Source organism: Elephantulus edwardii, unplaced genomic scaffold (genome assembly GCF_000299155.1).
Source record: "Elephantulus edwardii isolate Elephantulus edwardi_28Jun2011 unplaced genomic scaffold, EleEdw1.0 scaffold00054, whole genome shotgun sequence".
In the NCBI taxonomy this organism is placed as follows: Eukaryota; Metazoa; Chordata; class Mammalia; order Macroscelidea; family Macroscelididae; genus Elephantulus; species Elephantulus edwardii.
In genome coordinates, this window is record NW_006399804.1 from 12,795,977 (window position 1) to 12,808,815 (window position 12,839).

The following is a 12,839-nucleotide window of genomic DNA, read 5'->3' on the forward strand; positions in this document are numbered from 1 at the left end:
AACAACAACAACAATTTAACATAAACATTAAAAATAATATTTTATTTCTTTCAGATGCGGCAAGAGTTGGATAAAATCATAACTAAAGAACTACAGAAAGGTATGTTGACAAACCTTATACCTTTTACTTATTTCCTTTGGTCTAGCACCTAGCCAGGCTAGATTCCTCATCATTCCATAGTGCTCTTCCTCTGCTCTAGCTGTGTGTCCTTATTCCCTCTGTCGAGAATGACTTTTACTTATCCTTCAGGTGTCAATTTATATATCACCTCCATAAAGCTTCTGATCGTGACGTAAATAGTGCGATAGATGTGCCTCGTATGTGTTCTAGTGATGTTCTCTTTTTCTATACCTATTGTCATACCTATGATTATGTGAAAATTGCCCTTTCATCTACTGGGTGTTTTTTTTAGGTTATGCTATGTGAATGATGAGGTGCTCTTTGTGTCGTTTTCATCTTTAATTTGAGTGCTTCTCATGATATCTTAGCACATAGTTATTTCTTACATTGAAAAAAATGTCTGCAGAATAAGACTAAAAACCCTGGTAGTAAATACCAAGTCATTGTGTTGCTGTTATTGTTGTTATGTTCCATCAAGCTGACTACGACTCATAGCGTAATTTGTTATGTAAATATGGGCAATTATATTTAATAGTAATCTCATATTTTTATTATAGTCATACATACATATTTTTCTTTTTTTGCTAACACTGATAAAGTTTACAAACTTCTTTTTTTGCTAGCACTGGTAAAGTTCTCAACCTTTGTTTAAACTATGATGTATTTTAGGAAACCAACTTTTTTTTTCTTTCCAGATGTTCCTGAATTTGAATCAGCATCCTATAGAGCTTCCTGTCTTGGATATTCTGATAAGTCTACTCATGAGTTACTTGTACAGGCATCAGAAGAATATGTACAGGTTTTAAGGAAAAAATACAAGATTTGAAAGATAATAAAAAGTTCCCTGCAGAGCTGTTTACATGACATTTTATTGTTTTGTTTAATAATTTAATTAAGAAATGTTAAAAATATTTTTTAAAGGGAAATATTTTTGTACCCTGTAGCCGTGATGAAAACTTCCGTAGTATTTTACACTGTATTTCTTAACATCTACATGTAACTTTCAACCAATTTTGTAAATAAAAGTTAGCATTATAGAGTTTCATAGACTCAAACTCAACTCATGGATCCGACTCATGGTTGCCAGTGTGGCTCAGAGTAGAAGGGTGCCCCATGGGGCTTTCAGTGGCTGATCTATCAGAAATTGAGTGCACAACTTTGTTCTGAGGTGTTTCTGGATCAAATGGAAAGTTCAGCCTTTTAGTTAAAAACCAAGCACACAATTTATATAATCCAGGAACTTAACATGTGCTGTTTGTACAGCACTCAGATGACCTAATTACCATTAATATAAATGGAGTTAAATGGTAGCTTCCTATTTTCCAGTTTAAATTACTATATTTTAATGAAAAAATTTAGTCAGACAGAACTTTTGATTTATTGCTCTTCTGTCCGTTTCAATATTTAGGGATATTATAATCACTGTTACAGTGCAGTCAAACTTATTATTCTGCACATAACTTTAAACTGTTTTATAGCGATTCTGTCAGAGAAATAAAGCTTGCCTACTCTTTTTACATTTTTCTGTGTTTTGGCTTTTTGTTCTTTTTTTAACTTGGAAAACAGTTCTAAAATTAGTGAAAAGTTGCAAGTTTTAATAAATAGAACCTTCCCCCGACCCATTAGAATGTAAATTGCTGATGTGTCTCATCACTTAATTATTTCCCTGTTTTCTTCAAAATCTTGATAGTGCAAAGATAACTACAATAGCCAAAAAATTACCATTAATACAACCATTTTTAAATTCTTGGTTTCTTTGACGTTTTACCATATGTCTGCCTTTTATAGCTAAAGGATCCCATTTGGAATCATGGCCTGTACTTACTTAGTGTTTCGTTTTCTTCAACCTGGAGTAGATCCTCAGTCTCTCCTTGAATTGTCTTGACTTCCCTTGACTTTTCTTCAGGTGAATCTTAAATTAAGGCCAGTAATGTAGACTTATCTGCAGTGTTTGCTTTTCTGAAATTTCCATGCAGTTAGATTGAGATGATATATTTTAGCAAGAACATCACAGAAATAACTTGATAATATCATTTCATCTGTCTTGGACTGGGCCTATAGAGAAGCAAAATCAGTGTAGCTTAGGTTTCTAGATGTGGACAGATAAATATGTAGCTAAGTACATAGTAATATAGAGAGAAAGATCTAGATCAAGTAAATGACTCATATGCTTATGCAGAATAGGAACTCTTGGGTCTGTGGGTCATATCTCAGGAGATAAATGCCTGGATGGGCTAAGAAATCAAATTCATGAGCAGAAAAGATTGCAGGCTGCAGGATTTGGAGGTTGTGGAATCCAAGATCATTAGCCATTTTAGTGAAAAAGTCTCCTGGATTCTTGGCTTCAGAGGCTGATAAATCCAACGTGGAAAACAAGAGTTGAAGACTCCTGGGTCATTTTCAAAGGCCACAAACCAGGTGCAGGATTGGTCTCAAAGTTCTCTTGCTCTGCCGGAGAGTCCATGCATATATTCAATAGGCCACACACCAGCAGAGAGCATCAGATCAGACTGATCATATCTTTGTGGAATAACCTCAGAAACAGAAGATGGAATCTATGACATATAGTCACCTTATACCGATCATCATGATCACATTGACACACTATTATTAATCATACAGTTCAACTTGGCACCTGTACATATCTTATAAAATTATGCAGAATCTCTAAAGAAAGAAAGTTCTAAAATCATAATGGTACCTAACATGATGTGACTAATATGCATGCAACTAACAGTACAGTTTTAATATTTTATAAATAATAGTGTTAGGTGCTAGAAACTACAAAATTGGAGAAAGGATAGTTATAGAAAGGCCTCAGGTCTTTTGTTCATGGGGTCACTAAGAGTCGGCATGACACGATGGTAATCAACACTAACACCAACTTGAAACCTATATCTAAATCAAGAAGCTGTTATACAAACAGCAAGGGAATATACAATGGATTAAAATCAAGGAAGATGTGCATTAACACTTTATCCTTTCCTCAAGTGTATTCAGTCTATATGCTGAACAAATTCTTCAAGAAGTTAGACTATATGAAGAAACATGTTGCATCAGAACAGGAGGAGATTGGGGAAGCAGCGGAATGCCCCCAACGGGCATTTTTGGGTAGCCAAAGCCAATGAGACTGTTTTATTAGCAATGTGGAATGGTGGAGCTCATGGGGTTTGAACCTTGCCTTGGTTCGTAGATTAGGCCCTTAGGCCTGATTTTGTTTTTGGTCAAACATTTTTTTTTATTAAATTTTATTAGTTTTAATGAACATTTACAGAGATTTTGGGTTTTCATTCATTCATTGTTGCACTGTTTTCTCCACCCTCCTCCCCAGTTCGTTCTTCTTTCCCACCCCAATGTCTGTTTTAATTGTCCAATTGCCACAGTGTTTGTCAAAGCCAGTTCTGATTAATCTCCTTTGTCAGTGTGTCCCTTGCCATTCCCTATCACTCCTCCTTGAGAGAGACTTCACCCTGATTCATAAGGAAAAGGGGATGGCATATTCTCCTAGCTACTTCCTGCTGAAAAGGGACGCTGTGGGTTTCAGGGTGAATGTCTTCTCTCACTACTCTAAAGGGCCCCCTTGGCAGTAGGAAACACATAGACTATTATGGAGATTGATTTTGGAATTTAGATGCACTGTTATCAATTGTGCTTAGCCATACATGTTCATATCCTTGAAGATGTATCATGAAAGTGTTGCAGCCTTTCTTCTGCCAGGTTAGTTCCACAACAGCTCGGTTGATAGCTCCAGGTGATGGCTGGATCCGCGGTGGTGCCCTGAGGTCACAGGGCTGCGGTGGGGGTTGAGATGTGTCGTTGTGGAGCTGGAAGGGGGGCGGGGGAAGGGGAGGAAAGCAAGGGACTGGGGAGTAAGGAGCGCAGGGCTTGGACACTACCACCAAGAGGTGGGGGCAGGGCTTGGGCGCTGCTGGTTGTTTATGCAGCAGCACCCTGTGTGTCGGGGGTCACACAGGTGCGGGCTGCAGGGGGGTCGCACTGTGGTGGGTAGTTTTCGCTCCTCTGGAGTTCCGCGGTGGATGGCTGACTATTGCTCTTCCTGGGTCTCTTCCTGGCCCGTCTGGCGGCGGAACTCCGTCTCTGGCTGCGGAACCCAAACATTCTTCTAAGTGCTATAGCCCTGGTCTGTCCATTTGCTGTACAGAGGTAACTCATGCTTGCTGTGATGCTAAACACTGTGACAGTGATGTGTCAAATGTGATAATGGTTACCCATGGTCCACAGTGTTTGGAGGAGCTTCCCGATTAAAACAAGCTTGGAAGCAGGAGTGGCATCCACTTCTGTAAATAACTTGCAGCCGGAAACCCTATGAACTTGAAGAAATGATGGAAGTGATACAAGTGTTCAGGTTTTTGTTCATAGGGTCACTATGAGTCATGTACAACTTTATGGCACTTAACAACAACAAAAACAAGAACATTAGGTGCAGTCGAATGAACTATTATTCGTAGCCATCTTCTCAACTACATAGCAGAACCTTGCCATAACCTGTACCATCTCCATGATCTCCTACATACTCATGTTCAACACTCTTGGACAGCAGCCAGGAAATTAAAATACATACTGCATTGGGAAAGTCTGCTGTCAGAGACCTCTCCAAAGTACTGAAGAGCAACAATGTCAGTCTGGAGATTAGGCCATGGCCTTTGCAGTCACTTGCTTTGCATCAGAGAGCTGGACAGTGACTAGGGGTGATAGAATGAGAATTGATGCCTTTGAGCTGTGGTGCTGGAGAAGAGTATTGAATATACCATGGACTGCTAGGAAAACAAGTTTTTCCTGGAGAGGGTTAAACCAGGCTGCTTCTTGGAGGCAAGGATTCTGAAGCTTCGTCTGACATACTTTGGACATGTTGCAAGGTGGGACTAGTCATTGGAGAGGGATGTCATGCTTGGGAAGGTGGAGGAACAAGCACAGGAGAGAGGAAGACCCTCAATGAAGTGGATTGATTCAGTGACTGAGGTAATGGGGTTAGGTGTGTTGGAAACAGTGAGATTGGCACAGGATAGAGTAGGGTTTAGGACTTATACAGAAGGTCGCTGAGTCACAGGTGACTCTATGGCACATAACAACAACAACAATCAGGAAGAGCACTAAACATCCCATGGACAGCCAAGAAAACAAATATGTCTTGGAGAGGGTGCAGCCTGAGTGCTCGTTGGAGGCAAGAATGATGCCACTTTGCTTCACATACTTTGGATATGTTCCTAGTAGGGACTATTCCTTGGAGAGGGACATAATATTGGGAAGGATGGAGGGTCAGCAAAGGAGAAGAAGACCCTCAAACAGGTGGATTGATGAAAAGGTGATTGCTGCAATGGGTTCCTGTGTGTCAGAAAGTGTGAGGATGGCATAATATAGAACAAGGTTCAGATCTTTTATTTATTAGGTCGCTATGAGTAGTACTCAACTTGACGGCATCTAACAATCAAGATGAAAAAGGGGACTAAAAAAGACACATAACAGCAGAAATGAAGGAAATTACAAGAATTGCAATAAGTAAAATTAACACAATACAGGAAATAACGGAACAAAGACATTAGCACAAAGAAGAGTGCACCACAAAATGAAAGCAGAAGAATTATGTGGAATGCAACACCACAAAACCACGTGCCTTTGCACTGACCATGCAATTCCTTACCACTAAGCCACCAGAGCTCCCTCTGGTGTTTATCACAGTCAGTTTTTCAGTTGGTTCTATTGAATTTTCGTGTTAAGAAATTGTATTGTGGGACTGAACTAGATTAGCAGGATCTATACAGGGCAAAATGAGGGTAGAGATAACATTGATATGTATTTTTTATGTACAAAGGACCATGCATTTCCATATTATCTTCTTTATACCTTGAACAAATATATATTAAGTATCTGTTATACGAAGGAGAGCTCTGACAGCCTAGTGGTAAGAAGCTGCCCTGCAATCCCAAAGACATGAAGTTTGAACTCAGCAGCTGCTCCATGGGAGAAAGATAGGCATTCTCATCCTGCGTGATTTCTTGCCTCTGAAAACCCACTGGAGGGTCAGCTATAGGTTGGTTTTGGATCAATGGCACACACACAAAAAATATGTGTAATATATTAAACTTTACAGATAAAAATATACACAATCACTGCTCTTGCTTACTTCAAAGTCTGCTGGAGAAGAGAAAAAATGGTTATAAATTAAGATGGTTGTAACTGTTGTCAAATGCTATCATATTGACTTCAATTAACAGTACACTACAGAAAACAAAACAAAATCATGCCTAATGCTTTGCAGTCCCGTCCTCTTTTGTGTGAAAAACCATGGCTTGGATCAGGTAAACCGTACTCTTTAAATTGACAGTATTGCTCTTTAGAACTTTCTAGAGGTCCTGGACAACAGATTTTTCCCAATGCAGGACATATTTTTAAATTCTTAGCAGCTGCTACCATGGTGCGGACTGATCCAAGTAAAAGGAAGTCTTTGACAACTTTGATCTTTACTCCATCTATCATGATGTTGCCTATTGGCCTAAGGTGAGGATTTTTGTTTTCTTCATTTTGAGATGTAATCCAAATTGAAAGCTACAATCTCTGATCTTCTGCAACAAGCACTTCAAGTCCTCTTCACTTCATGCAAGCAACGTTGTGTCATTTGCAAAAGGAAGGTTGATAAAGAGCCTTCCTCTAATTGTGGTTTCATATTACTCATATAGTCTGGTTTTTCAAGTATCTGCTCAGCATATTAATTGGATAGGTATGGAGAAAGGATATAAACTAATGCCACCTTTCCTGATTTTATAACATGCAGTGTTCTCTTGTTCAATTCTGAGAGCTGCTTCTTGGTCTATGTAGAGATTTCACATGAACCAAATTAAGTGGTCTGGGATTTGCATTCTTCTCAAGATTAGCCATAATTTATTATGATCCACACAGTCAAATGCTTTTGGATAGTCAATAAAACACAAATACATGTATTTCTGATATTCTGGTTTTTACTAATATCCATCTGGCATCAGGAATGACATCCCTCACGCCACACTCTCTTCTGAATCCAACTTGAATGTCTGGCAGTTCCTGGTGGAGGTACTGTTCCAGTCATTTTAAAACAATCTTCAGTAAGATTGGAACAAAGTACAAATCCCAGAAACTTGGAACTTGTAAAAACGGAAATGGCACACATTAAGATTGATATCCTAGACATTAATGAGCTGAGATAGACTGATGTTGGCCACTTTGAGTGAAGCAATTACAAGATCCAATATCTTAGGAATGACAAGAAAAATGATATAAAAATAATACACAGTAAAAATAATTTTTCAAGATCTGTTCTGGAACACAGTGCTGTGAGTGATAGATACCACCCATGCATATACAGTTGTCTTGTGTGGGAAGGTATATCAGTAACTTCTATCGTGGCTAAAAGTGGATAGCAATGGAGCTCTGGCACATTGTGTAGATGCTCTAGTATGTTCTTCACTTGTCTTTGTTGTCATCTCTTGATCAAGGAAATCTGTTCTGGGTTGATTCTACATCAAGTGTTCTTATGAAATCAGAGTTCTCTTAAAGGTATTAATCTGAATTGTAGTGTTGGCAAGAAATAATGAATGTACTATCAGGTGACTTGACGGCACATAACAACAACAACAACAACAACAAACAACTATAGATTACCAAAAGAACAAACAATTCTAATTTGGCAGAAGTGCAGCCAGAATACTGACTAGAAGCAAAGATTAGAAGACTTTGTCTCACCTATTTTGGATAAATTATCGAGAGGGTCAGTCCCTGGAGAAAGACATCCTGGTGAGTAAAGCAGAGGGTAAGAGAAAAAAGAGGAAGGCCCTCCAGGGGGTAGAATGACACGGTGACTGCAACAGTAGACCTGAGCATGGTAGAGAGTGTGAGAGTGGTACAGGCTTCCATTAGGTTCAGATCTGTTACTCATGGGTCACTATGAGGTGTAGTGGACAGCACCTAAAAACAAAAGCAACAACACAAAGGATAAACGATGAGGTGGAAAGGACCTAAGAATGTGATAGTTGTCGATTGTTCCAATACTGGTTTTAGGGTTGTTGTTGTGTGCCGTCGAGTCGTTTGCAACTCATAGCAACACTATGTACAGCAGCCCTAAACTCTACTCTGTCCTGTGCCAATCGTACTTCTCTGACACTCCCATCCCAATTACCCCAGTCACTGAATCAATCCACCTCATAGAGGGCCTTCCCCTCCTGCGCTGTTTCTCCACCCTCCCAAGCATGATGTCCTTCTCCAAGGACCGGTCTCTCCTCACAACATGTCCAAAGTATGTTAGATGGAGCACCTCACAAAGTTTTCCTATGCTAAAAATGAATCAATGTTGTCATTGCTACAAAGTATAAAATCTTAGAGAGCAAAGTAATTCAATTTTCCAGCAAATCTCAAAAATATTTTACCACTAGCATAGTATCTATTATCTATTTTAACAAGTCTTAGCATGGCACTGGTAGTTCAGTGGAAGGAATTTTCACTTTCCCTGTGGGAGACTAGGTTCCATTCTTGGCCAATGCCTAGTGGGGAGACTCATGTAGAGCTGAACAAGCTTTCATTTAGTCATGTATGGGGCTCCCATGAGACTTCCTATAACAATAAGAGGTTTAAATTTTAACTAGTATGGAAGATGGAAGAGTTTAATGAAACAATAAACGATCTAGAGGCAATGATGACTAATGAGGAAATTAAAGAAGGACTTGGAAAAAAACAAGGCCCCAGGAATTGATGGAACACCAATTGACATATTTCAACAAACAGATGCAGCCCTGGACATGCTCATCAGGCTGTGCTAAGGAATCTGGAAGATAATTACCTGGACAACTGACTGGATAAGATCCATATTTATTTATTGTATTTATTCCCATTCCAAACAAAGGTGATCAAACAGACTGGGGAAATTATCAAATTATATCATTAATATCATATGCAAGCAAGATCCTGCTGAAGATCATCCAAAAACGATTGGAACAGTACATTGACAGAGAACTACAAGAAATACAAACTTGGTTTAGAAGAATTCGTGGCACTGGGAATATCATCACAAATGTCAGATGGATCTTGACTGAAAGCAGAGAGTACCAGAGGAATGTCTGTGTTTCATTGACTGTGCAAAGACGTTTGACTGTATGGATCACAACAAATTGTGGCTAACCTTGAGAAGAATGGGAATCCCTGATCATGCTTACATAAAACCTATACTTGGACCAGGAGGCAGTCATCTGAATGGAGCGAGGAAACACTACAAGGTTCAAAATTGGGTAAGGAGGAGGGGTGATGTGTGTGTGTGTGTGTGTGTGTGTGTGTAATCATAGAGTAGCCCAATTTGATGGGGGACGGAGGGGTGGGTTAAGGAAATGGGAAAAATTCAGTGTGAAAACAATGCATACGAACTTTGTCAATAAACTAGTATAAAATAAAAATTTTATTTAAAAATGTCAGGAAAGGGGTATATCAGGGATGCATCCTATCTCCATATTTTCTTCAATCTATTTGTGGAACAGATCAATTGGGAGGCTGGACTTTATGAGGGGAAATGTGACATCAGGATTGCAGGGAGACTCATCAACCTGCACTATATAGATGACACAACCTTGTTTGGTGAAATTCAGAAGGACCTGAGACATTTGCTGCCGAAGGTCAAGGGCTATTGTCTTCAATATGGATTGAAGCTCAATATCAAGAAAACAAAGGATTTTCACCACTGGGCCAATGGCAACATCATGATAGGTGGAGAAGAGATTGAGGTTGTAAAAATTTCAACTTGATAGGTTTCACAATCAACACTTTTGGCACCATAGTCAGGCAATCAAAAAAAAAGAATTAGGAAAATCTGCTGTTAGGGACCTCTCTAGAGTGTTTAAGAGCAATGATGTCAGTCTGGAGACTAAGGTGTGCCTGATCCAGGCCATGATCTTCACAATTACTTGTTAAACATCAGAGAGATGGTCAATGACCAAAGAGGACAGAAGAAGAACTAATGCCTTTTGAGTTTTAGTCCTGGAGAAGAGTATTGAACATACCATGGACTGCCAAAAGAACTAACAGGCCTTTTTGGAGGGGGTGAAGCCAACCTGTTCTTTGGAGGCAAGGGTTTTGAGGTTCTGTCTTATACACTTTGGGCAGATTGCTAAGAGGAAGCAGTCCTTGCAGAAGGACATCATGCTTGGAAGGGTGAGAGGACAGCCCAGGAGAGGAAGACCCTGCATAAAATTGACTGATACAGTAACTTAAGGAAATGAGGGCATTTTGCAGCACCTGGTGAAGACCAGTCATGCCTGACTCTCTCTTATTGGGACCACTTTAGATCTGACCCTCTCGATTAATTTGTGCTATCCTTTTGGCTCCATAGATTTCAGCATTTTTTTTATAACGGGGAATTGCTTACTTTTTGACAGGTATGCTTCTTTTTCATTTCAGACTTTAAAGTTATGTTATTGTTCACTTGTTGGGTTTTAGTGTCATAGTTTTGAATATTGTAGTTAGAAGTAACCAGGAAATATCTTTTTTAGCTAATTTCAGAACTATATATGGTGTTGGGGGTTTTGTTTTGTTTTGCTTTATCTGTTGGCTATTTGATTATAGGGCCTAAGTGTCCCTATTGCCTAAAAACAACAGATGGAATGAAGCAAGAGCCCAACTATATGTACAAACAGACATTAGTATGGGAGCAAGAGAGGCAGAGGAGCTCATATTTGGAAGTAATCATATCACAACAAGAGGGCTGTAAAAAAACTAGTTGAAAATGTATTTGCTTGTTTAAATATATTTTTTTATAATGGAACCATTTGTATGTACTTTTATTTGGGGGTTTTCCAAAGATTTTGGTAATCCAAATAAAAGAGCAATGCAAATGTTATTGTTGTTCAGTGCCGTTGAGTCGTACACTACTCATAGCGACCATATGAACGAAAGTCCTCAAAACCTGTGGGACTTTCATCCTTTCTCCAGGTTCATAGGGTTTCTGGAGGCAAGCTATTATGGAAGTGGATGCCACTCCTGCTTCCAAACTTGTTTTAACCACGGAGCACCACCAAACACTGTCCACCATGGGTAATCATTCTCACATTTGACACATCAGTGTCACAGTGTTCCGCTTCACAGCAACCACAAGTTACCTCTGTACGGCAAGTGGATACACCAGGTTTATACGACCTACAAGAATGCAAACAGTCATCAAATTTGAGATGTGTCAAAATGTTTTTTTTTACTTTTGTTCTTCCTTATGTAGTATAATTTGTGCTGTGATGATGTGCCAATTGCCTCTATTGGTCAGAGAAGTTTCTTGAATGGCTTTTACGGATTTCTTAAGAAGCTCCTGAGAAATGAGCGAGCTCTGGTGGTACAGTCCATAGCGAGTTGCTTTGCTAACTTAAAGGCCATGGCTGATTCAAATCCACCAGCCACTCTGAAGGAGAAAGATGGCCACTCTCCTCTAGAGTGGTTTACAGTCTCACAAAACCCACGGACGGTCAGCTGTATGTCAGTTCTGACTAGGTAGCAATGAGTTTGAATTTCACTGAGAACCTGACTTTCAGCACCTTTAAATTGTCTTGCCCACATTTTTTACTGTTTCACTTTTTGTCTTTATAGTTGCAGAAATGATGAAAATGTTTTCAAGACATTCATTTTATATTGCATTTTATCTTTGCTCTTATGATATTCATTTCCTTGACTGTAGGACTGTACAAATTATATCTGTTATCTTCATTATTGCTTTTAAGGTGTTATATTGAATACTCCCCCCACCCTTCGTCCTCCACTTGGGGTTATGACCTATAATGATAAGGAACACTGAGTCTAGGAATTCAATCTACCATTGAACAAGAGACAAGAATCCTTCTGAGGGTTATGATAATCTGTCTTATGCTTTTTAAAAATTCATTTAGATAGAATGTGCTTTAATAGTTGGGTTTTTATAAAATGATAATGACAATATTCTGTTCATTAAAAAGACCATTGTCTATGATAATCAGTGCACGTTTTAAAAGATTATTTAAATATTTTGTTCGGAAACATCTGATCATTGGTTGGAGGTTTATGAAAATCATGGTGCTCTATGGCTAAAAGAATTAATATTTGATCTGCAAAACTGCAATAGGTAACAGAATGGAGGTTACTGTTTACTGAGTTTGTGTCTCTTCTTTTCCCATTCATTAATTTGTTTATTGAGAAAATTTGCCCTTTGCCCAGAAGTGTACATGCACTTATACAGAATAGGTAAAATAAAAGTCTCTTTGATTGTAGTATTCACAACAGATCAGCATAAAGGAACATACAAGATTAGCTTCACTGAGATCAAGCTTATAGGGTAATCGAGGCCTGGTAATAATGGATGCTTGGATTGAGGTTGTGAATGAAGTCACATCGAAACATGAAAAGATTCAAGAGATCCTTACAATGACAATAAGGTACCATTCATGGCAGTAACAAAGCTTAACAAAACAGCAAGCAATATATGTTGAGAGGATGCAGAGAGTATGGAATTCTCATGCACTGCTGGTGGGACTGTGAAATGATACAACTACTTTAGAAGGCAGTTGGACATTTCTTCAAAAAAACTGAACATAGAAATCCCATATGTCTCAGCCATTCCACTACTGGGAATACACCCCAAGGAAATAAGAGCTGAGACACAAACAGATATTTACACCTATGTTCATAGCATCATTATTAACAATGGCAAGAAAATGGACATACCATGAAAGCT

At 38.9% G+C, this 12,839-nt stretch overlaps 1 pseudogene; it reads left to right on the top strand.

Annotated features, from left to right (window-relative positions):
• Positions 1–985, top strand: part of LOC102867008 — a 123,525-nt pseudogene extending 122,540 nt beyond the window's left edge.
• Positions 986–12,839: the final 11,854 nt, after the last annotated feature.